Genomic DNA, 27,699 nt, shown 5'->3' with positions numbered 1-27,699 from the left:
CATAGATAAAGTCCTTGAATATACAAATAGTAGAAAGAATATGAGATGCTCATATGATGAGTATCATGAAACTCATATTTGGAATACTGTATATTCTAAACAGTTCCTAGTCGATTCAGCCGCCGCTAATAAGGATATAGGCCGCTCGAGTTAGAGACTAGTATCTGCGATGTGAGTACCATGTTTCATTGGTAGGGGACATTGTGATGTCCAAGCATGCAGATAGGTGCTCCTGGAAGAGTGCACTGAACAACCCTCCATTAAAGGACTTTCCAAGTGGTTCTCACTTATCGAGTGGAAACGTCCTAGTTTATGGTTGTACACCATTAGTCCTTATGACCCGGGACAACATTGAGACTCTATGTGCTAGCATTGCACTTTGACTTGTTTACCGACTCTCGAGGGGTCATCAGGTGGCAAGGTTGGGTGTTCTGTCGAAACATATAGGAGTCGATGCATTGTAGTCGGGGATTCACCGCTTACCTTCGGGTATGGATATCCTATGTGTTTTCATGTATATGTAGTGTGAAATCTCTGATCAGAGTATGGTGGTAATTATGAAAGGAGTTTCATAGATTACACCATCGATGCAACTACGGCATGACACATAGTATCGATTCATTGACAACTCTCGATAAACCAATGGTTGTCGAATCGGTCGGGATATATGAGTTGAAGGGACCGTACTGTACGCTAACCATAATTGAATGGTTCTTGCAGGCACTATCATTTGATACCTAGGGAATCATGTAAGCGATGCTGCTAGGCGTTTAACATGATTGGTTGGGTACTATCAGACTTAAGTTCTGACGTTCTTGTTATCAAGGAGTTGATAAATAAGAATGGAGCAATTGGGGTATGCTCATATAAGGACATGTTTAGTCCGAATCACATGGAGATGTGAACCCACGGCTAGTTGTATCAATGAACCATTGAGGGCCACACAAGTGCTGGCTTTCTAGATCCCGTTGAGAAGTAAAATTAGTTCAATGTGTTGAACGGCTTATAAAGGAGTTTATAAGTGTAAGAAAAATAGAAGTATGACTTCTATGAGAGAAACGTAAATTTTAATTTATGGAAGTGTTCCTAAATTAAAATTTGGCCAAGTGAATAATGTATTTGAAAATTGTGATTTTCATAAACATTATAATGGACTAAATTAAATTAATTCAAGTGTTGAATTAATTAAACACTAGTGGACCTAGTAGAGTCCAAATAATTAAATTAATTCAAGTGTTGAATTAATTAAATTATATTGAGTCTTGTAGAGCTCAATTTAAATTAATTATTTAACTAGTGGGACTTGGGTAAATTCAAGTAATGTTTAATTAGTCTCAAATATGTTTGAGATAATTAAATTTAGTCCATGGTTTTTATTTTGATAAAAAACCATATAATATGCATGCATGGGAGGTGAAGGGTTGGAGACAACTTTTGCAACTATCAAGGCTTGGCATGCTACTTTTGTCTCTACTTTTTGCAAGTCCAAGACAAGTCTCCCTTCTCCCCATTCTAGCACACAATGGCCGAAATTCTCACTACCATTCTCTCAAGTTTTCTCTCAATTTTTCTCTTCAAGTGTTGAGGAAGAAAAATACTTCTCTTTGAAAAATCCTTTTATTTTTCTAGTGCAAAATAAGAGGGGTTCTAGTTTGCTAGTGGTGGGCCTAATTTGAAGGAAAGAAAGGAGTCCAAGGAAGCTTGTAGATCTTCATTCCATTCAAGAGCCAAGTTGTTTACAACTTGGTTGGAGCCATCATCAACCTTAAGAGGTTGATAGGTAACTATTTCTAAACACACTATGAATGTCATTTTGGTGTTTTATTGTATTTCCTACACAAAATCATGGTGGCCGAAATTTATATGCTAAAATCGAAATTTTTTGTGCTTCCGTTGCTTTTCGGCCACCGTAACCGATCCCCTTTCAAGTGGTATCAGAGCTATGGTTACGTTTTTGAGTAGCAAATACAAGATATTATATTGAGATTGATTTCTCAACCGCGATGAGATGAAATTTGCAACAAAAATCAAGGCATGGACAAGGGGATTTCCGGGCAGCAGTTGCTGCCCGTGTCGGGCAGCTCGGGCTGCCCGAGGGGCGGCCCGTTTCGGGCAGCAAGGGCAGCCCGAGGGGCTGCCCGAACGCCCCTATTTTAAAAATAAAAAAAAAAATTTGTTACCGGAATCCGGCGACGGAGCTCGGGCGACGGCAATGACGACTAGGGTTTTCAAAAGGTGTTTTGAATATCCAAGTGTCATGGGCCTTGAGTTGTTGGGCCATTGGATGGCTAACATATTTGTGAATTTTAAATGGGCCAAAATGTTTTGGTGAAAAATGAGTTTTTGGGCCCTTAAGTTTAAAATTACAAAAGTTGCAAATATTTTCTCATGAAATAAATAATTTAAGTTGGACTTTAATTATTATAGTAAATGGTGATTTACAAGAAATTCGGTTATAAATAAATTAATTGGAAAGTAGACAAAGGTGTTTGTATACTTTGTTAATTTAGTTTATAATCGTGGCGGTTAGTGATTGGATCCAGATATATAATATTGGATCAATTAATTATTGTGATAATTAATTGATAGTGTATGATATGTGATATTATGCATGAAGGATGATCAAAGCCCAAGCCCAATTTGCTAGGTGTATGCTAGGATATTTTGTGTTGAATGATTGTAATAATTATCAATTTATAAAGTGGGCTTGGTTTATGGCCCGTTCCCACCCCCATGAGATGTATCCCTATTTGCCATGGATATTTATTTGTAAATATTAGTATAGTGGATGATCAAGATTGGAAGATGGTGGCCATGATGATTATGAAGATCGAAGACATGTAAATTTGGAAGCTTATGTAATAGTTGCATTTGCATCCCGTGCATTTCCCTAGGATTGGACCTAGGCCCTGTTTAGCTCACACGGTCCGTAAGTATTGGGGCGATTGATCATCCTTGTTTGTTTACTGTTTATAATATATGCATGATATGTTATAAATAATGAGTATGTGCGTTATTATTATAATAGCAAAGTTGCATGAATCCGGCAAACATACGATCAAACATGGCGAGCTTTTAAATAAAATTAATGATGAGACCTTTTCAAAATTAAAAACCCTCGTTTTGAATTAGATTCAAAATTAATATCAAGCCCGAAAAGGGGAATTATAAATTTGTTTATAATTTCCTTATCTTCCATCGACAAATGGGTGCATGACGAATTGCTACCCGTACTCGGGGCTCGGCTCAGTATGGGCATTACAAATTTATTGTCATGCCTTTTGGTTTAACCAATGCTCCAGCGGTATTTATGGGCTTGATGAATCAAATCTTTCAGAGGTATTTGGATGATTTTGTGATTGTCTTTATCGATGATATTCTGGTGTATTCTAAGAACAGGAATGAGCATGCTGAACATCTCAGAATTGTGTTACAGACACTGAGGAATGAGAGATTGTATGCCAAATTGTCAAAGTGTGAATTTTGGTTGAATCGAGTTGTCTTTTTGGGACATATCATATCTGGAGATGGTATTTCTGTAGATCCGAGTAAAGTGGAAGCTGTGATCAGTTGTTCGAGACCGACTTCTGTGCCAGAAATACGCAGTTTCATGGGTCTAGCAGGATACTATAGAAGATTTATCAAAGATTTCTCCAGTATTGCAAAACCAATAACCCAATTGACACAAAAGAATGCGCCATTTATATGGTCTGAGGATTGTGAGTCTAGCTTCGTGGAATTGAAGAAAAAGCTGACTAGTGCTCCAGTACTGACGATACCTTCAGGTACGGGTAATTTCGTTGTATATTGTGATGCCTCTCACAAAGGTTTGGGAAGTGTTCTTATGCAGCGAGGTCATGTGGTCGCATATGCCTCAAGACAACTGAAGCCACATGAAGTTCGATACCCCATTCACGATCTTGAATTGGCGGCTATCGTATTTGCATTAAAGATCTGGCGTCACTATCTCTACGACGAAAAATTCGAGATTTACTCCGATCACAAAAGCCTGAAGTATCTATTTTCTCAATCAGAACTGAATATGCGGCAGCGTAGATGGCTTGATCTACTGAAAGATTTTGATTGCGAGATCAAATACTATCCAGGGAAGTCAAATGCAGCAGCGGATGCCTTGAGTCGAAAGGTCTGTTCCTTATCCTTATCAACGATAGGTGTTGCAAAGCTAGTTGAAAACTGCTGTTTCTCTGGATTAGAATTTTATACAGATAGGAGGCCACAACGACTTGCTGCTATTCAAGTTGAGCCAGACTTGATCATGAGAATTAAAGAAGCCCAACGAAGCAGATCAAAATGTGCAGAAATCGATTCAAATGGTAAGATCAGGGCATTTGTCAGAATATCAGGTGCCTGAGCATGTTTTGTACGTCAATAACCGTCTCGTAGTGCCAGATGTTTCAGACTTGAAACATCAGATTATGTCCAAAGCACACAGTAGTCGGTTCAGCATTCATCCTGGTGGCAGGAAGATGTACAATGATCTGAAGACACAGTTCTGGTGGAAGCAGATGAAGTCAGACATTGCAGAATTTGTGTCTAAATGCTTAAATTGCCGACAGGTGAAGGCCGAGAGGAAGAAACCCGGAGGTTTACTTCAAAGTTTAGCTATTCCAGAATGGAAATGAGATCACATTTCCATGGATTTCGTGACGAAGTTACCTCGATCATCTAAAGGCTGTGATGCGATTTGGGTCATTATTGACAGATTGACGAAATCAGCTTGCTTTATTCCGTACAGAATGACGTATCGACATGATCAGATGGCGGAGATATATGTCCGAGAGGTAGTTAGATTACATGGTGTGCCGAAGTCTATCGTATCAGATCATGATTCACGATTCACTTCACACTTCTGGCACAGTTTACAGCAGGCCTGAGGTACGACATTACACCTGAGTACTGCTTATCATCCTCAGACAGAAGGACAGTCAGAACGGACTATCCAGACTTTAGAGGATATGTTGAGAGCCGTAGTGTTGGATTTTGACACTAGTTGACAAGATTCTCTACCTCTTTGTGAATTTTCTTACAATAATAGCTATCAGACGAGCATTGAGATGACACCGTTTGAAGCTTTATATGGCAAGAAGTGCAGATCTCCACTGTACTGAGATGACGTCTCAGAGGTACCAGAACTTGGGCCAGATATGATTCGTGACATGACTGAGAAGGTGAAAGTCATTCAGAAGAGAATGAAGACGGCACAAGATAGGCAAGCCAAATACGCCAATGTCAGACGTAGACCGTTGGTATTCGAGCAAGGAGACCGAGTATTTCTAAAGATCTCCCCATTCAGAGGCGTTGTCAGATTTGGTAAGCGTGGGAAGTTGTCTCCTAGATATGTCGGTCCTTACGAGATCTTAGAAAAGATTGGCAACCGAGCCTATCGACTTGCTCTTCCTCCTTCGTTATCCGGGATACATGATGTTTTTCATGTGTCAATGTTGCGTAAGTATATGCCAGATATTTCTCATGTCATTCAGCCTGACGAAGCTGAGCTTGATCAGACCTTGAGCTATGTTGAACAACCGATACAAATACTTGATCGGAAAGAAAAGAAGATCAGGACAAAGACTATTCCATTAGTGAAAGTACAATGGAGTCGTCAATGGCATCGAGGAAGCGACTTGGGAAACAGAAGCGTATATGCGACAAAACTATCCCGAATTATTTACATAATGTAAGTAAATTTTCAGTATTGATTACATTACTTGTTATGTATGTTTAATAATTGCCTACGATTTCGAGGGCGAAATCATTTTTTAGAGGGGGAGAAATGTAAGGCTCGAGATTAATAGTTTTCATTGACGTACGACTCGGAGGATATGAGAATGCATGTCATAAGATGAAAGTACCAAATATTTCATGTGTGAGAGACCGCACCCGCGCTTAGAACAAGAGTGCACCCGCGGTCGTAAATTATGGAATTTTGAATGTGCTGCCGAAGCCAAACCGCACATGCGGTGCTAGGAGACTCCGCACCCGCGGTGCGTAGACAGAAAGTTGGCAATTTTATCCGTAGCATCATCTCACCCGCGGTGCATAAGGACCGCACCCGCGGTCTTGTAGAGACCGCACCCGCGGTCGCTATTTTGTGAAAATGATAGGGTTGCCGAGAGCATAGCGCACCCGCGCTGCTAACGTGACCGCACCCACGGTGCTGCATGCGAGAAATCCACCATCTCTTCTTAACGTGACACATGGCAGGATATATATATAGAATTGTGCTGATTCGTCCTTCCTCATTTCAGCAGCTGCAGAACCGAGAGAACTCTAAGAATTCTTCAATTTCTTCAAGACTTTGAAGTAAGGTAATTCATGATTTAACTATCCGAATTGCATTTCGAGTTTAGATTCTTGTTTCTCTCATTGAGGGCTTTAAGAAGATGTAATTTTCATTCATTTCCTACATGATTTAAGATATGGAGATTGGGGGAAACTGTTTTATGTTTATAGATATGTGTTCTTGAGATTATGGACAACATATAAAAGTAAACGGATCGAGTGTGGGATGTCATATGCGATTCTTATGAATTTCAGGATGTTCAGAATAGATGGTGCAGAAGTAGTGTGTTCTAGATTGATATTATGGTGGATTTTGAGTGATGATAATTGATTTCTGAAAGATGAGTTAATCACTATCGAAAGACTACGTTGTTATGCCGTCGAATGTTATTAAGATAGATTATTGATTCATAGATGTGTTGAATGGGATAGGAATTGATAGAATGTGTATCAATGTATCTCTTTCAGATTTGATTGACAGACTTGATATCGACTTCGAGACTTCGATTGATTCCTACGACAAGAAAGGTATAAGCCATGTTTGTTTGGGAAGCCACAACTCAAATAAGATATCATTTGAGTTTCCCAACCAAAATCACATACTAGAATTGTTGTATATTTGGTGACATGTTTATGAATTGTTTATAGAATTTTATTCAAATCTTGTAACATGATTATGCTTTGATTATAGCATTGTATTCAAGCATATAAGATTATTGTGATATTCAGATATGAATATGAGCATGCTTTGTTTACAGATTGTTAGTCATTGCATTTAAGATAGGGAGTCTGACAGAAACAGTCAAACTTCTAGATGTACGGTAATATCACAGCTTAGGAGAAGATTCGTCTCCTATTGTAGATGTGGATACAGATTAGGCCGAAGTCTAGGAATAAGACGTACCGTCACCCCGATTGGGAGGGTAGGTGATAGATCGTCTTATTCACACCGGGATCCCTAGAGTTCTAGTCGAGTCGAGTCCAGATATGGTTGATTCGCATTGCATTGCATGTTTATATGGATGACATTCATTATATCATGTTTCATGTTTAGATTGATATATGCATGTACACATGTTTATACTAGGATTGTTCTCACCGGAGTTTCCGGCTGTTGTTATGTCTGTATGTGTGCATAACAACAGGTGGGACAGGATCTGGGTCGAGACAGAGACGAGATTGATATAGCGTGGAGACTACGGGCGCAGCAGAAGATTAGTGGTTTTAGTAGACTTGGACTATTTGTATTTGCTTTATTGTATTAAACACTAGCTGGATGAATGTACTAAAACAAGATATGTTTGTATATTGTAATATAAATAAAGAACTTGTGCTTTTGTACATACATTAGAATTAATGTTGTAGAGCAAAAAAAAAAAATTTGACCCAATTTTTATGTAAATGTTCCATTTAATCCCAAAGAAAAGAGTTAGAGCCCGGGTCCCCACAGTATCAGATCGTGATCCACGATTCACTTCACACTTCTGGCACAGTTTACAGCAGGCTTTAGGTATGACATTAAACCTGAGTACTGCTTATCAGCCTCAGACAGACGGACAGTCAGAGCGGACTATCCAGACTTTAGAGGATATGTTGAGAGCCGTAGTGCTAGATTTTGGCACTAGTTGGCAAGATTCTCTACCTCTTTGTGAATTCTCTTACAATAACAGCTATCAGACGAGCATTGAGATGGCACCGTTTGAAGCTTTATATGGCAAGAAATGCAGATCTCCGTTTTACTGGGATGACATCTCGGAGGTACCAGAACTTGGGCCGGATATGATTCGTGACATCACTGAGAAGGTGAAAATCATTCTGTGACACCCTGACCCGTAACGATAAAAATACAGCGGAATTTAAAATTTTCTTTCAAATGGAAGGAGTTTCAAAATACATTTCATAAAATGTTTACAAAATAAATACATGATCATTCAAATGATATACAAAATACAAAACAATCATTTCTATGATCATGTCCCCAAAAATACTTGCAAAAACATCATCCTTCCAATCTTCGTATGCATATGACCTCTGACCACAGTCAACGTCCTGGTCCGTCGCTCTTATCTGCATCACATGAAAATAACTGAAATGAGAATAAATCTCAGCAAGTGGAACTCTACATAGCAATGATACATAGTATACTCTGTAAAACATGACTTTGAAATCATAAATACCATCAACTCTGAAACATGATTACTGTAGCAATAACTGTAGCAATAACATAGTAATAGGATGGTATTCTCTTTTCTCTGGTTGGATTGATATCAATAGTATCTCTGACTAGTGGTTCTCGTATCCCAAATCGATTATAAACCGATAACTCTGAGGGATATAAGCCTATGGGACGTTGATCAACTAATTGCATGCAATGCTCTGACTATGATTCAATCAATCCAATAAAACATTTGAATTCTCAATAGCATTTAAACAATCACTTTGGAAACTATATCTTTTCTCTTGTATTCCCTTTTCAATAAATGAGAAATACAATGCCTCCAATAGATAATCAATGGAATCAATACATAACAATGGATCAATTGAAGGGAATAACACTTTGAAACCTTTGAAATACAATACATATAACATCATGTGAGCAAAGGGATGAAATTCCACTTACAAACCAATAGAACACCTCCAAACTATACTCTTGAACACCACCTACAACAATAATCCATAAATAACACCAATATCAACTCTATATCCAAAAACTCAAGTCAAATAATCCAATAAACCATCAAAACATCAAATCCAAGTCAACTCCTAAATCAAAACCTTAATAGAATCGCACCAAAAGCTTACCTAAGCTTCCCAGCACCAAGGAGAACGTCGATCTCAACTCGAATCGTCGAAAAGAAGCTTGGATTGAAGATAGGGAACAAAAGAAATGGTAGAAAAGCCTTGCAAAAAGAGAGGAAATCGGGAATGAGAGGGAATGAAAAGGTAAAGTGATGGCTAACCACTCCAAAAAGGTATAAATATCTCGCCCATACCTCCACCGCGGGTGCGCCAACACAAGGGCCGCGGGTGCGCTGAGCTCTCGGCACTCCACAAAAATCCTTAACCACTAACACCGCGGCTGCGGCGCTGCAAGCACCGCGGGTGCGGTCCCTGCATCACCGCGGGTGCGGTGATGCTAGGGCCCTCCAACTCTAAAATCTGCACAGTACACTGCGGGGGCACTCCTCTAAGACCGCGGGTGCACTCTGGTCACGGCCAAGAACAAGATTCAACCAACCAAAATCGATCCGAAACTCTGAAACGAACAACCAACAACAACTAACACCTCAAGAACAATAATAACCAATAATACTATGGCCCAAAACACAACTCTAAACATCTAATCACAAAACCCAAATAACATACGAAACTTAAATCGTACCGTACACCGGGCTCGGCTATTACACATTCAGAAGAAAATGAAGACGACACATGATAGACAAGCGAAATACGCCAACATTAGACGTAGACCATTAGTATTTGAGCAAGGAGATAGAGTATTTCTATAGATTTCCCCATTCAGAGGCGTTGTCAGATTTGGCAAGCGTGGGAAGTTGTCTCCTAGATACGTCGGTCCTTACGAGATCTTAGAGAAGATTGGCGACCGATCCTATCGACTTGCTCTTCCTCCTTCGTTATCCGGGATACATGACGTTTTTCATGTGTTGATGTTGCGTAGATATATGCCGGATATTTCCCATGTCATTCACCCTGACGAAGCTGAGCTTGATCAGACTTTGAGTTATGTTGAACAACCGATACAAATTCTTGATCGAAAAGAAAAGAAACTCCGGACGAAGACTATTCCGCTAGTGAAAGTTCAATGGAGTCGTCATGGCATTGAAGAAGCGACTTGGGAAACAGAAGCAGATATGCGACAGAAACATCCCGAATTATTTACATGATGTAAGTAAATTTTCAGTTTTGATTATTTTACTTGTCATGTATGTTGGATAATTACCTGCGATTTCGAGGGCGAAATCATTTCTTAGAGGGGGAGAAATGTAAGGTCCGAGATTTATTAGTATTCATTAATATGAGACTCGGAAGATATGAGAATGCATGACGTGTAAGGAGAGAAGAAAAGACATGAGAAATTAGGGTTTTACAAGACCGCACCTGCGCCTAGAATAGGAGTGCACCCGCGGTCATACAATTAGGAATTTTTACAAGAAAGGCCGAAGCCACACCGCACCCGCGGTGCAAACCAGACCGCACCCGCGGTGCATGGACAGAAAGTTGGCAAATTTTATTCGAAGCAAGACCGCACCCGCGGTGCAAGTAGACTGCACCCGCGGTGGTGTGACCGCACCCGCGGAAAGAACAAGACCGCACCCGCGGTCGACATTTTTGAAAAATGAAAGTGGTGCCGAAGCATGAACGCACCCGCGCTGAAGATGTCACCACACCCGCGGTCGTGCGTGTAACTTGAAAAATAAACCATGTGTCCCTTGCCATGCAATATGAGGTGAGGTGTCTTCATTTCCTCCTATTCCAGCTGAGGAATCGAGGGAGGACTTCAGAAGAGAGACAAGGAGAAAGCTTTCATTTCTTTTGATCTTAAACTTGTAATTTTGAATGAGTTAGTAGTCCGATTTTTTATACGAGTTCATTTCCATAATCCTTACGCTAAGAGCTTCACGGTGATGTAAGTTTCCTTCCATTCCTGCATGATTTGAGATATGGTGATTGGGGGAATGAGGAATTACAATAGATTATGCGTTCTTACTAAGTTGGTAATTGTAGATTTGAAACTGGAACGAAGAAATGATATCGAACTCAATTGTTATGATTTTCAAGCATGATTTGTAAATGGATAGACTGATATTCGACTTGTTGATATTATCGGCATCTCGAGATTACACTGTTATGCTGTTAAATTGTATCAGAATCGATTACTGGATTCTATATGAATTGCTTTGAGTCATATAGGTGGATAGATGATATCTAGACATTGATATTTCAGATTTGTATTGTCCACTTTAAACTCGAGACTTTGACGACGACAGATTATTCGCAAGAAAGGTATAATGCATGTTTTTTTTGGGGAGATATGACTCAAATTAGATCCAATTTGAGTTTTCCAACCAAAATCACATACTAGATTTATTGTTTATCTTGTAACATGATTGTGATTTGTTTATAGACTTGTATTCAAATCTTTGAGATGATTATGCTTTGTTTACAGATTGTTATTCATTGCATTTAAGATAGGGAGTCTTGACAGAACAGTCAAACTTCTAGACGTTCGGTGATATCACAGCTTAGGGGAAGAGCAGTCTCCTATTGTAGATGTGGATACAGATCAGGCCGAAGTCTAGGAATAAGACGTACAGTCACCCCGATTGGGAGGGTAGGTGATAGATCGTCTTATTCACACCGGGATCCCTAGAGTTATAGTCGAGTCGAGTCCAGACATGGTTTGATTCGCATTGCATGTTTATATGAATGTCATTCATAATAGCATGTTTCATGTTTTATATTGATTATATGCATGTATACATGTTTATACTGGGATTTGTTCTCACCGGAGTTTCTGGCTGATGTTATGTCTGTATGTGTGCATAACAACAGGTGGGGCAGGATCGGGGTCGAGACAGAGATAGATCGTGATAGCGTGGTAACTTCGGGCGCAGCAGAGGACACTAGCTTTGTACTACTTATAAATAGTAGTTTGTTTTAAACACTAGTTTGTACGAATGTATAATAACAAGACTTGTATTTACATTTGATGAAATAAAGTAGAAGTATATGTTGTGTTTAGTTTTATTAACATTTGATGTAATGTTAAAAGCAAAAATTTGACCCACTTTTTATAATAAGGATCCATTTAATACCAAAGAAATGAGTTAGAGCCCGGGTCCCCACAACAGGTGGTATCAGAGCGATAGATCCTTTAGAATGAGATAAGATAGAATGAGCGGGGTAGATCGAGTCATCTTCCTTGCTTTATGATGTGCTAGCATGATTTATTGTTTTTCTTATTACATGTTGTGTGTTATCTGATGTGATTACAGCATGTAATGACTGAATCAGAACCGATTCTGGATCAGAGGTAAATGATCAGAGGAGGGCTGAGACAGCTTGTATAGCCTGTACACTAAATTGTTTGAATACCAGATACATGCCTCCTAGAAGAGCAGCTGTGCCTTTGCGACCCACAGCACCAGAACAGGGTAGCACATCCGGGGATCCGATGGATGTTACTGCTACACCCATTGTAATGCCCAGGAATTATAGAATTGATCAACCAAGATTGTTAATCTTCATTAACGTGAAACTCAGAAGATAGGAGAATGCATGACATGCAATGAGGGAAGAAAAGACATGAGAAAAGAAGAGTTTTATTGAAGACAAGACCGCACCTGCGCCCAGAACAGGAGTGCACCTGCGGTCATTAAAAATAGAATTTTGAAGGTGAGGCCGAAGCATCAGCGCACCCGCAGTGCCAGATAAGACCGCACCCGCGGTGCATGGACAGAAAGTTGGGCATTTTGCCCATAGCCACACCGCACCCATGGTGCAAGATAGACCGCACCCGCAGTGGAAATCCCGTAGCATCACCGCACCCGCGGTACAAGTAACACCGCACCCGCGGTCTAAGCTCTTGGAAAAATGTAAGGATAGACATTGCATGAGCGCACCCGCGGTACAATGCACGACCGCACCCGCGGTCTAACGTGTAGCGTAAAGAATGAAGACACGTTTTGCATGTCATGCAAGGTATATATACATATGTATTACACGTCTACTTCTTCAGAAATTCAGAGAGAGAGGCGAAGCTTTTGGGGAAAAATCCTTAAGCCTTTTAGATTTGTGATTTTGAAATATCCGTCTATCAGAATTCAAATTCGACTTCAGTTCTGTGTTCCTCCCGACACGAGCTACAGAAGGACGTAAGTTTCATTACGTTTTGCAGTATTTTGAAATTTGGATGTTGCCAGAATTGAATATGCTTCAGATATGTGGTTTCTGCTACCGTAGAAATTGTATAATTGAAGTCAGATTGACGAATAGATTGTTTATACAATTGTTATGATTTTTGAAAGATATTGACTAAGATTCTATATCAGAATTGTGTTAGTATTCAGAGTATGAATTATATTGACACGGATTATGAGTTCCAATATTTTATTTGTGATGTTCAGAGTGACGGGGTTATTCAGAATGTATTGTTATGCCGTCGAACCATCAGTTGATTTAGATGATCAGATTCAGTATTGATCTAGATTGATCAGATATGATATTGATTGAGATTCATGGTTATACTGTTGATTTTGATCAGTTGAATACCGATTTGAGTATTGATCAGAACAGATTCTGAACTGAGATATATACTGATATTGTATTTATGTGATTTGTCATTATCAGATTGATATGGACAGACTCGACTTCGAGACTTCGTCTTCGTCAGACCGGGACGACAAAGGTATAATTCATGTGATATTTGGGAAGACATAACTCAAATCAGATCTCATTTGAGTTTCCCAACTAAATCACATACTAGACTTAGTGTTTATCTTCTGATATGATTATGATTTGTTCATAGACTTTATATTCAAATCTTTTGAAATGAACATGCTTTGTTTATAGATGGTATTCATTGCATTTGAGATAGGAAAGTTTGACAGATAGTCAGACTTCTAGATGTTCGGTGTATCTCAGCTTAGGAGCAGCTATGTCTCCTATTGCAGCCGTTGATACAGCTCAGACCGAAGTCTAGGAATAAGACGTACAGTCACCCCGAGTGGGAGGGTAGGTGACAGCCATTGACGTCTTATTCACACCGGGATCCCTAGAGTTATAGTTGAGTTGAGTTTAGACATGATTTGACTAGAACTACATGCGTTTATGGATGTGGTTTCATAGACTATGAAACCCATTGCTATTGCTTTCAGTTATGATAGCATGTGTTATGATTTGATTTGAGTAGCATGTTTAACTGATTTGTGTTGCATGCTTATTTGATTTGATTTCATAGATTATGAAATCTATTATCTTTGAATATGTTTATGATAGCATGTTTTACGATTTAGATTGTTTCTATACATGCTTACCATGTTTTATACTGGGATTTATTCTCACCGGAGTTATCCGGCTGTTGTCTTGTTTTGTATGTGTGCATGACAACAGGTGGGGCTGGATCAGGGTCAAGAGAATGAGGAGAGAAGAAGAGTTAGAGTGGTGATTCCGGACTTATTGCAGATTTGGTTTATTACTTGAACTTAGTAACCGAACCTTAGACTTATATTGTACAGTATTGTACTTTTATACTGAAATGTATTTTATACTGAGATGTATATTATTCAGATTCCATTACCTTCCGCATTTACATTTTAAAAAGAAAAATTTTTAGACCCTGTTTATCAGAACTGATAATTAAATCCCAACGATGATTAAGAAGATGATTAGCGTCCAGGTCCCCACAACAGGTGGTATCAGAGCCAAGTTCCTTTAGAGTGAGATAGTCAGAACTGATAGATATTTTAGAATGAGATAGTAGAGAATGAGCGGGGTAGATTGAATTGTCTTCCTTGCATGTGATTGCTAGCATGAGAATTATGTTAATGTTGACTTACATTGTGTGTGCTAGCATGATTTATTGCTTTCCCTATTACATTTTGTTTGTTATCTGAGTTGACTACAGCATGTAATTACCAAGACTAAATCAGAACCGAGTCTGAATCAGAAGTATATGATCAGAGGAGGGCTGAGACAGATTGTATAGATTATGTACTAATCTTTTTGATTATCAGTTATACCGCCTCGAAGAATTTCAGAAAAGGGCAGTACTTCTTCTGAACCGATAGATGCATCAGAAACTCAGCTAGAAGTAAAGATGAAAGAATTTCAGTTATTGCAGCCGCCGATTCTGAATGGTATCGAGACGTCCGAAGATTGTCAGAACTGGTTTGATGACATAGAAATACTGTTCGATTTACTTGATTGTACAGATGAACAGAGAGTTAAGATGGTGCCTTATCAGTTACAAGAAGCCGCCAGGAATTGGTGGATTACCAGTAGAAGAATGTGGGAACAGAGAGGTACCGTGATTTTGTGGGGACCCAGACGCTAATCATGATCTTAATCATCATTGGGACTAATTAATCAATTATAAAACAGGGTCTAAATTTTTTTTAAAAATACAAAGCGGAAACGTAATGTAATTTACTCAAATTACATATTAAACGTGAACATACAAATCTTGTGTTATCTAAAAGAATTCAACTAGGTTCAACTACATATCAGTGCTGAATCCCATGATGCTTCGAAGCCCGGATCTCCAAGCTATCTAATCTTCTCTCATCCTCTTCTTGACCCTGATCCAGCCCCACCTGTTGTCACGCACACATACAAAACAAGACAACAGCCGGATAATTCCGGTGAGATATAAATATCCCAGTATAAACAATGTATACATGCAATCATATAAAAGCATATACAAAAGCATATATAAGAAATATTATTAACCTGTATCAAATCAGAATACATAAATCAATATCAAGCATTCAATAATCATGAATGATAAAAACAATGTAAATCAACATGTCATATCACACTCAACTCAACCGACGCGTCGTCTCAGACTCGACTCCACTGACGCGTCCTCTCAGACTCGACTCAACTCTAACCTAGGGATCCCGATGTCTGGATATAGGTAATTATATCGAATCTCAGTCGATAGGAATGAATCAATCCCTAAACGGCATTGATATAATTCATATATCAGTGTCTGGGCGAATCAGCCGCAGAATTGACGACTCAGTCAATAACCCGACGAATCAGCCGGTAATTAGGCGAATCAGCCAATAATCAGACAACTCAGCCTGTAATTAAGCGAATCAGCTTAAGTTTTGACGAATCAGTCAATAACCAGACTTATCAGCCGGTGACTAGGCGAATCTGCCTATAATAAGGCGAATCAGTCAATAACCAGACGAATCAGCCGGTGACTAGGCCAATCTGCCTATGACCCAACGACTCAGTAATCAATACATGCAGTCAGTATCTAAGCAAATCAATCAATGACTAGCGAATCAGCAGTCATTACATGCAGTGGCTATAAATCAATAGATCACAATCATAAGTCTCATCAATTGCAAATATCAATGCAATAAATGAAAGTATGTGATTTAGGGAGACTCGAGTCAAACCTCACTCGAGTTGTGCAATCCCAACTCAACATTAATTTATACATTTCTTTCTGATACTCTGACTCTGTCGAAGTCTCGAACTCCAATCTGTCAATACTCAATCTGACAATAACAATATCAATGAGTATACTATCAATACCCGTTCAAATCAATACTGGATATAAACAGAATTTAATCAAATTCTGTTTCAACAACATAATGTCATAATTTTAATATATCCAGCGCTACCTTATCAGTCAGATATCAATCTCAACATCTCATACTCGATAACAATTCAATTCTGATATCAATTGATTCCAAAACAATTCCGAAAATCATAACAATTTCATATGGTATTCGTTTCTCTATCCAGTTTCGATTATACGATGTCTAACATGCCAAGAACATCATATATGAATCATATCAGATTCTGACGATACCATAATTTCAAATCATATCAAAACGTAGCAAAACTTACGTCCAGTTGTAGCCTACGTCGATAGGAACACAGTACCGCAGTCGGATTCAAAATCAGACGGACGAATTTCTCACAAAAGGCGTAAGGATTTCTGGCAAACTTTCCTCGGCTTATTTCGATTTTCTGAATTCTGAATGCTACATTTTCGATTTTGTTATATATATCATGCATGTGAAGGCTAGGTGGCGCATCCTTTGTAAACCACGTCTCGCGCATATGCGCGACTTCCCCCGCGCATATGCGCGAGACCTTCGGGTCTCCGCGCTGGTGCTCTCGGCTGCTCGCGCATATGCACGCCCCATCGCCGCGCATATGCGCGAGACCTACTGTCTCGTGCCCAACTACCTTCGCGCATATGCGCGCCTCCTTCGGCGCATATGCGCCAACCTCACTGGACTTATCGCGCATGTGCGTGCTTCACGTTGCGCATGTGCACGCAGGGTTCGACTTTGGCACCTTGGTTTCTGCACAGCTCGCGCATATGCGCGCCTACTCTTCGCGCATATGCGCGAGACCTTCGGCTCTCGCACCAACAATCTCACATGCACACTTTCAATTCGTGTTTCGGTTAGCCCTTTCATAATCGTCTCGATTAAAAATCAATAATCGTAATTTAATACGATATTAAATCTCGGGCATTACATTTCTCCCCCTCTTAGATCTGAGTTCGTCCTCGAACTCGAAAGTAATCAATTCCGATATGTCAGAGGAAATGTATACAGAGTTTAAATCAGAAACTCATCTCAATGAATATGTTCTGAAATTTCAATATTATATCAAATTCTATTTCTAAAAATAGCTCTGATAAAGTCAATCTCGCAATACTGGTTATACAACATCTGTATATACCCAACTAACAGTTCTTAACAGCTCAACACCCTCAGCTGTTATTAAGTCTGTTTATCTCAATCAAAGATATATTTGATCTTTGGTCTCAAATACCAACAGTCATCGTCAGACGTTGGCATATTCAGTCTGTTTATTATGAGTTGTTTTCATTTTCTTCTGAATTAGCTTCATCTTTTCAGTCATATCTCTGATCATTTCAGATCTAATCTCAAGAATCTCAGAGATATCATTTCAATAAAGAGAGAATCCATATAACTTTCCGTACAACGCTTCGAAAGGAGTTATCTCAATACTCGTTTAATATTTATTGTGGTACGAAAACTCACAAAATGGCAATGAATCCTGCCATTCAGTGTTAAAATCATGCATTACAGCTTTCAGCATATCCTCCGAAATCTGGATAATCCACTCTGACTATCCATCAGATAGTGAATACTATTCAGTATTCAGATATAATCTAGTATCTAACACTTACGGTACATTCTGCCGTGCAAAATCAACCAAAATCACGGTCTAATATACTCAACTCTCAACACTCCGTGTAATCTAATCACTTTTCTGACAGAACCTCCGTAATATATCAAATTTGTACATCTTCATGTACGGTTTAGCACTCACAGACTGGGTCAGTCTGTCATTCTTAACTCAATCAATATTCAATTCCGAGAGGAATGTAGTAACTTCATTACGATATCCTTGGAAATGTAATCTCATTTCCATTCAGGAACCGATAAATTATGTAATAATCGAGCCTGGTGTACGGTACGGTTTAAGTTTTCATAAGTTTATTGACTACTTGGTCAAGTTTAGGTATAGTTTGGATGTTAAGAGTTCGATTTATGATTTATAGTGTGGTTGGTTATAGATGATGTGTAGTGCTATTGTAGCGGCGTTACGATTTAATTCATGATAATTCGTATGTTGAGCCAATTGGTATGAGGCCAATTGGAGTGGTTAGATAAGACATAGAGGTATAACTTTCTAATTTTGAGTTTTGTTCAAATCATTGTGGAAGGTTAGCCAAAATAGCCCCGAAGTGTGTCGTGTGTTTCGACGTTTCTCCAGTGACACATGTTGGGAGAATGGGCATAACCTTTTACTCAGAGCTCCAAATGATCTGAAATTTTGAGGGATTGAAGATACGACATAGGGCTACAACTTTGTAGTTTACTACTTTTTCTAATTCGGACGGGACGAGGCGGTTATGAAGCGATCTTTAACGTGGCAGTGCGCAGAGTGGCGCCCGAGCAGTAATGTTTGGCCGCCCGAGCGCCACTCATTCTGGATTTTTGGATTTCGGGCAGAATCTTTGGCGCCCGAGCGGTAATTTTCAACCGCCCGAGCTCCGGGTACAGTATAAGCGTGTTTTGGCGATTTTAGTGCTTAAATATGAGAGTTGGTCTTATTCTTCTCATTTCCTCCTCCCCCATTTTCGAATTTTCTCTCCTTGGGAGACTAGGGTTCCAATTTCTTTTCAATTCCTTTCTTTGATTCTTGCTCTTGGTGGATTATTGTTGAGGGAACTAAGTTATTTTGGGAATCAAGAAAGCTAAGGTAAGCTTTTGGTTTGGTTATTTCTTAGTTTTGGGTGTTGGAGATGATATGGGTTTGTTGATGGTGTTGGTTTATGGATTAATTGATATGGGTTTATGATTATTGAGTTGTTGATGGTTCAATACTTGGTTTATTGTGTAGGAATTCAACCAAGGGTTTAGATTCAAGGTTCCAAGTGGTTGTAAGTGGAATTTCATCCTTTGTGCTCACATGATATTATATGTATGGTGTTCTAATGATTTTAAAGTGTTATTCCCTTCATTTGATTCATGGTTATGTATTGATACACTTGTTATACATATTGGAGGCATTTTATGTCTCAATTATTGAAAAGGGAATACAAGAGCTTAATGCTTTCAAAGTGTTTGATCAAATGTCAAAGAGAGAGTTCAAATGTTTTATGGATTGATAGATACATAGTCAGAGATTGCATGCAATTAGTTGATCAACGATCGTAGACTTATATCCCTCAGAGTTGTCGATTTATATCGATGGGATATAGGTAAGAGACAGAGATACTATATAGATGTCAATCCATACCAGAGAAAGAGAAATACCATCGTTATTATTATTCATGCTATGATATTCATATTTCAGAGTTGATGGTATTTAATGTTTTCAAAGTCATGTTTTAGAGTATGATATGTATCATTGCTATGTAAGAGTTCCACTTGCTGAGTTTTATACTCATTTCAGTTATTTTCATGTGATGCAGATAAGAGCGACGGGCCGGGACGTTGATTGTGGGCCGGAGTCATATGCATACCAAAGATGGAAGGAAGAAGTTATTTTGCTAGCATTTTGACATGATCACAAGAATGATATTTTGCTTTTTGTTGTATCATTTTATTGATCATGTGTATACTTATGAATATATATATGAAATGTATTTTGAATCCTTCTTCCATTTTAAAGAAAATTTTAAATTCCGCTGTTATTTTATTAAAACGGGTCAGAGGTGTCACAAATTATCTAACCAATCTCTTGGTTTGTTTTCTTTCTGTATTTATCGGTCTGTAATTTAGACATTTCAGTCCAAACTCTTTCATATCTAGTTTCATATGTTTCTATCAAAACAGTTTCTGCTATCAGGATGCTTACTAAGTCAAGTATTGCACCTTTCTGACAATCAATATCATTTCACATTCGAACTATCGGGCACAACCAATCAATTATTAACATACAATACAGTATTACTTACCTGGTTCAAAAACGGATTCAGAACAACAGCAAGATTCAATCAGATTCAAAACATGCTAAACTCATAAAACCGCAAATATCCGACACTGATATTCACCTCGGCCAACTAATTACGGTTCAATTCTGTTAAAATCAACGAATATATCATCTTCAGATATAACACATCCTGAATGCAATCTGTCTCAATCAGGATTCAAAATTTCAACAATTTCTAATATCAGTTCAAGGCTAAAATCAATCTCTCTTATTGGAATCAGATCTGAAGTCTTATCTGGAGAAAACATCAATAACTTTCTTATCATTGGTAAATCAGCAAATGATAGACTCAACTTCAGTAAATCAACTGAATACATAAGGAGTCACTCTGCTCCTTTCGGTAATAATCGAGTCATAGCTAGTACGAATATCAAAGGAATTCTCAGTCTAGAATTCTTATCGTACAATATTCCTCCATTGGCCATCTCAGGTCCGATTCTCACCATCTTCTGGAATTAATCTATGGTAGCTCTGTACTTGATCAGCATATCAATATCAGTAATGCAGTTCCAGAATCATAGAACACCATTACCATACCATTTACCACACAATCTAACTCGATCTCATTCTTATCCTACTGTAGTATAAAAGATCTAACAGAAATCGCTGATACAAGATCTTTTCCCAAAGAACAAGAAACAAATACTACAGTAAATAGGGACTCAACAGATAATGTATGCATCAATGCAAATCTTTCAGAAATAAAAGCATGTGAAGCACCGGTATCCCTCAATACATATGCAGGATAATCAAACAAATCAGTTACCTGCAACATCATCATCTGGTGCTTCCTGAGCCTGCTCCTTGGTCAAAGCAAATACTCTGGCCTGCTGTCTAGGAGGCTGGCCAACTGTCTGGCTTCCTCCTGGCCTCTGCTGTGACTGAGATGGTGCTGGCTGAAATGAAGGTACAACCGCTGATCGTCTACTCCACTGTGCCGCTGATCCAGATGATTCGGCTCCCTGGGATCTTTGGGAACCCCTCTATGGACTGTAATAGCCGAGCCTGGTGTACGGTACGGTTTAATATTTCATAAGTTTATTGACTACTTGGTTAAGTTTAAGTATAGTTTGGATGTTAAGAGTTTCGATCTATGATTTTAGTATAGTTGGTTATAGATGATGTGCAGTGTCATTGTAGCGGCGTTACGATTAAATTCATGATAAATGGTATATTGATCCAAATGAGGTGAGGCCAATTGGAGTGGTTAGATAAGACATAAGGCTATAATTTCTTATTTTGAGTTTTGTTCAAATCATTGTGGAAGGTAAGCCAAAAGTGTCCCGAAGTGTGTCGTGTGATTCGACGTTCCTCCAGTGACACAGGTTGGGAGATTTAGCATAACGTTTTACTCAGACCTCCAAATGATCCGAAATTTTGAGGGAGTCAAGATAAGACATAGAGCTACAACTTTGTAGTTTACCACTTTTTCTAATTCGGACGGGAAGAGGCGTTTCTGAGGCGATCTTTGAAGAAGCTGTTCGCAGAGTACGCTGTGGCAGGACCGATGCAGGAGCGCACCCGCAGTCATGTAAGGACCGCACCCGCGGTCCCAGTGGTTCAGAAAATGATGTTTGGTCGAAGGCTTGGCGCACCCGCTGTGGAGGTATGGTCGAGCTTTTAAGTTACTTTTTGGAGTGGTTGGCCATCACTTTACCCTTTTCTCTTCTTTTCATTTCGAAATTCTCTCCATTTCTTAGGGTTTTCATCCATTTCTTTCATTTCCTATCTTCAATCCAAGCTTCTTGTTGGCGATTCGAGTTGAGATCGACGTTCTCCTTGGTGCTAGGAAGCTTAGGTAAGTTTTTGGTGCGATTCTTTTAAGGTTTTGAGTTAAGAGTTGACTTGGGTTTGTTGTTCTTCTGGATTTATGGATTTATTGTCATGGATTCTTGATTATAGAGTTGATGTTGGTGTTATTTATGGATTATTGTTGTATGTGGTGACCAAGAGCTAAGTTTGAGGTATTCTATTGGGTTGTAAGTGGAATTTCATCCCTTGTGCTCACATGATGTTATATGTATTGTGTTTCAAAGGTTTTAATGTGTTATTCCCTTCAATTGATTCATTGTTATGTATTAATTCCATTGCTATGCATATTGGAGGCTTTTATGTCTCATTATCGTTCAAAAGGGAATACAAGAGAAAAGAAACAGTTTCAAAGTGATTGTTAAAGCCAAGAGAGAGTTTAAATGTTTTTATTGGATTGATAGATACATAGTCAGAGATTGCATGCAATTACTTGATCAACGACCATAGGCTTTTATCCCTCATAGTTATCGGTTTATATCGATTTGGGATACGAGCACCCCAGAGCAGAGATACTATTGATATCAATCCAACCACAGTAAAGAGAAATACCATCTCATTTCTATGCTATTGCTATGATATTCATGTTCAGAGTTTATGTTTAAGAGTTGATGGTATTTATGATTTCAAAGCTATGTTTTCAGAGTCTATTGTCATTGCTATGTAAGAGTTCCACTTGCTGAGATTTATTCTCATTTCAGTTATTTCATGTGATGCAGATCAGAGTGGTGGCCCGGGACGTTGACTGTGGACTGGGGGTCATATGCATACACCGTTGGGAGGAAGATTTTGGCATGATCATAGGAATGATGTTTAAAGAAATGTATTTGTATTTTGTTGTAAAAACGTTTAAAGAAATGTATTTTGAAACTTCTTCCATATTTTAAAGAAAAATTTATTTCCGCTGCGTATTTTTATTGTTACGGGTCAGAGGTGTCAAATGGACATACTCTAGCAAAATGTCCCAGTTGTTTGCAGAAGTGGCAACTACCAAGTACTCCTTGGCATTGCTCAGTGGAATGTCTCCCTCCACAAATTCCGCAGTAAACGCCGGTATAACTCTGCTGAGAACCACTGGAGCTAGAAGAACTGCCGCCAGACTTCTTAAACTGCTTTCCTCTAGCCTTCAGAAAATCTATCCTTCCACCACTGCTACTGCCACTCTCGAATCGGGGAGGTGGTTGCTGTGGTCTCGACACTGGAGGAACAAATTCAGCTCCTCTCTGCCTTATCAGGCCCGCTTCAGCGCCCTTAGCTCTATTCATGGCATCAGCAAAGTTATTCGGTCGTCCTGTGTTAACCAATGTAAAAATATCGGGATTCAAGCCATTGACGAACTGATCAGCAACGGCTTCGTCATTTTCAGACACATGAGGAGCAAACTTCTACAAGGTAGAGAACTTGGTCACATATTCTTCAATGTTCAGCTGACCCTGCCTCAAATTGGCAAATTCCGCCCCTTTGTCTTTCCTGTACGATACTGGGAAAAATCTCTGATAAAACTCAGTTTTAAATACATCCCAAGTAATAATCGTACCTCGTTGCTCCAAGGCCCTCTTCATCGTAATCCACCAGCTTTTTGCAACATCAAGCAACTGGTGCCCAATCAATTTAATTCGGCGCTCATCACTGTACTCCAGTGAATCAAACAGCATTTCAATATTACCCAACCAACTCTCACACTCAACTGATGTCTCAGTACCCTGCAAGGTCGGTGGCTTGAAAGACTGAAACCTTTTCAGCAAGATTTCCATTGGAGTCGGGGTTACATCCATGGGAGGATTCGATGTACTACACTGTTCTGGTATTCTTCTCGGAGGTATATCTGAATATCAAAAGGGTTAGTAACCCAATCCAACAAACCTGTTTCAATTCAGTCCCTCCTCCGATCATCTTACTGCTGATCGAGAATCAGTTCAGATTCATTCTCAATAATACATATTACAAAATCAAATCAGATACATCAAGTAACATGTAGTATATAAAGAAGTAAGACATGCTAGCATTCAAAAGCAAGGAAGAGAACTCAATCTACCCCGCTCACTAGCCTCTTCTGTAAGGCCCGAGATTATATCACTTTAATCCGAGATTATTTAATTTACGAATTTTGGAATGATGAATTAAATTCCACGATTTTATAATTAAGTAGGATTGAAATTGAATTAAAAATAGTTATTGAGGGCTAAATTGCAAATAGTGAAGAATCCAGGGACTAAAGTGCAAATTATGACTTGGTGGGACACTTGTCGTGCTTTGACATATAAAAGTTTCAATTCCTTCACTTTCCTCCAGCAAGAAACCGAGATTCCCATTTCCAAATTCCTCAAATTTCCAATTGGTTTAGAAACTTGATTGTGCGTGATCCGTTTATCAGAATTTAAATCCGGACACAGTACCGTACTCCTCTCGACGAGAGCTACAACTGGACGTAAGTTTTATTGAGTTTTATTATCATTTGAAATTATGATATTGGAGAAATTATTATTTGACCATTATTATGTGTTCTGGGAATACTAGACATCGTAGAATCGAAGTCAGATCGAAGAACAGATTGATTATGAAATTGTTATGATTTTTCAGATTATATTAATTGAAATTGAATATATTTGGATTATAGAATGATTACAAATTGTATCGAATATGGGTTATTATTTGTAATTAATATCTGGTGATATGGTATTGACGGGAATACTGAGATTGTGCCGTTATGCCGCTGATTTGAGTTAATTCAGATTAATCAGATTCAGAGTTGAATTGAGAATAAAATATTGATATTATGATTCTTGATATATCGTTTCAGATTTACAGAGACAGTCTTGAGTTCAGAACTTCGATTGCTTTAGACCGAGACAATAAACGAAAGGTATATGTCAATGTGGTGTTGGGAGATGGACTTGAGTCGGTTTAGACTTGGGTTTCCCTAAATCACATACTTTACTTTATTACATTGATTTTGCACGTGTTAATTGATATACTTGCTCTCTTGATATATAGATAGCAGGTATCAGATTACTTGTTCTATTGATAGATAGACAACAGGTATCAGTCGAGTAATCTTGTGACAACCGTGCCTGATAGTGGTGGGATCGCCACGGGCACATTGCACAATGTCACAAGATAGTATAGAAATCTTGGAACGGAAGTGCCTGATAGTGGCGGGATCGCCACGGGCACATGGCACGATGTCTCAAGATAGGATACTAGCGATAGAGCTACAGTCCATGACGGTTAGGTCAGGACACCGGATGTTGGTTATATCGAGTAAATAGGATTGGAATTCTTCTATTACGGAATTCGATATAGGAACACCATATTTGGTTATATCGAGTAATAGGAATAAAGTTCCTTCTATTACGGAATTCGATATAGGAATACCACATTTGGAAACCGGGATCCCTAGACTAGGATTGAGTCTAGTCTGAATGATAGAGTTATGATCATTGTCGACAGTCTATGATTGTTTATGTTCAGATTTTGATACATATATCTGTTACCTGATTACATGCTTTATAATTGTTTATATGATTGCATGTTTCGTTGATTTATACTGGGATTTATTCTCACCGGAGTTATCCGGCTGTTGTCTTGTCTGTATGTGTACATGACAACAGGTGGGACAGGATCAGGGTCCAGAAGATGAGGAGAGATCGTGATAGAGTGGAGACTTCGGACTTGGATGTATATAGGGTTTTGACACTTGATATTTAGATGTTGAACCTTAGTTTTACTGATTTGTAGACGATATAGGACTTGTACTTTATTTTATACTGAGTTGTATATTAGTTGATTTCACTACGTTCCGCATTTTAAAAAAAAAAAATTTAGACCCTGTTTTATAATTGATTAATTAGTCCCAACGATGATTAAGAACTTTATTAGCGTCCGGGTCCCCACAACAGGTGGTATCAGAGCGATAGATCTTTTAGGCTGAGATAGTCAGAGCTGATAGATCCTTTAGACTGAGATAGAAGAGAATGAGCGGGGTAGATTGAATTTTCTTTCCTTGCATGTGATTGCTAGCATGAGAATTATTTCAATGTTTACTTACATTGTGTGTGCTAGCATGATTTATTGCTTTCCCTATTACATGTTGTTTGTTATCTGAGTTGATTACAGCATGTAATTACCAAGACTGAATCAGAACCGAGTCTGAATCAGAGGTATATGATCAGAGGAGGGCTGAGAAAGATTATATAGATTGTGTATGAATTTTTTTGATATTCAGATATACCGCCTCGGAGAATTCCAGAAACGGGGAGTACTTCGTCTGAACAGACAGATGCATCAGAAACTCAGATAGAAGCTAAGATGAGTGAATTTCAGTTATTACAGCCGGCGATTCTGAGTGGTACCGAGACATCTGAAGATTATCAGAACTGGTTTGATGATATAGAAATTTTGTTTGATTTACTCGATTGTACAGATGAACAGAGGGTTAAAATGGTGCCTTATCAGTTACGAGAAGCCGCCAGGAATTGGTGGATTACAATCAAAGGAGTATTAGCACAACGTGGTACTGTGATCACGTGGGAAGTCTTCAAGACCGAATTCTATCAAAGATTTTTCTCCGTTTCCTACCGAGAGGACAAAAGAGCAGAATTTGAGAATTTGAGCCAAGGGCAGCTGAATATTGAAGGATATGTGGCTAAATTCTCTACTCTACTGCGTTTTGCTCCTCATTGAGCTGGAAATGATGAAGCTGTAGCGGATCAATTCATCAGAGGATTGAACTCAGAGATAGTTGCATTGATGAACATACAGCGACCTCACCATTTTGCTGATGTCTTGAGTAGAGCGAAGAGAGCGGAGGCGAGTTTGATTAGACAATTAACAAGGTTGTGTGTGAAGCAACCCCAGACACAGCAATCCCCTCTTCGAGTTGATCGTGGCAACACGAGTGGAAAGCAAGATCTGCTGAAAGCTCAAAAGAAGTCATTCAAGAAGTTAGGGAGTGGTTCCTCTAGTTCTAGTGATTCTAGTTCGAGTTACACTGGAGTGTACTGCAGAACTTGCGGAGGAAGACATCCCACAAGACATTGCCTAGGAGTGCTTGGTCGTTGCAATATCTGTAAACAACCAGGGCATTTTGCTAAGGTTTGTCCACAGAGAGGTCCTCGAAGATCTTAGAGGGCTGGACCATTTGAATATGTGATTGAGGAACAGACCCAGGGCACACTTGATGACATAGTGACAGGTACTGATCTTTTATGATTATGTGGCATATGTATTGATATATACTAATGCATTTCTTAAGATTATCCTGGAATGAGTTGCATGGAGATATGCATTATCTGTTGGGTCTGTATTGCTGTAGTATTAATCTTTGTACCTTCTGGG

Source organism: Primulina eburnea, chromosome 5 (genome assembly GCF_022965805.1).
Source record: "Primulina eburnea isolate SZY01 chromosome 5, ASM2296580v1, whole genome shotgun sequence".
In the NCBI taxonomy this organism is placed as follows: domain Eukaryota; kingdom Viridiplantae; phylum Streptophyta; class Magnoliopsida; order Lamiales; family Gesneriaceae; genus Primulina; species Primulina eburnea.
Note: the sequence above shows the minus strand (reverse complement) of the source record.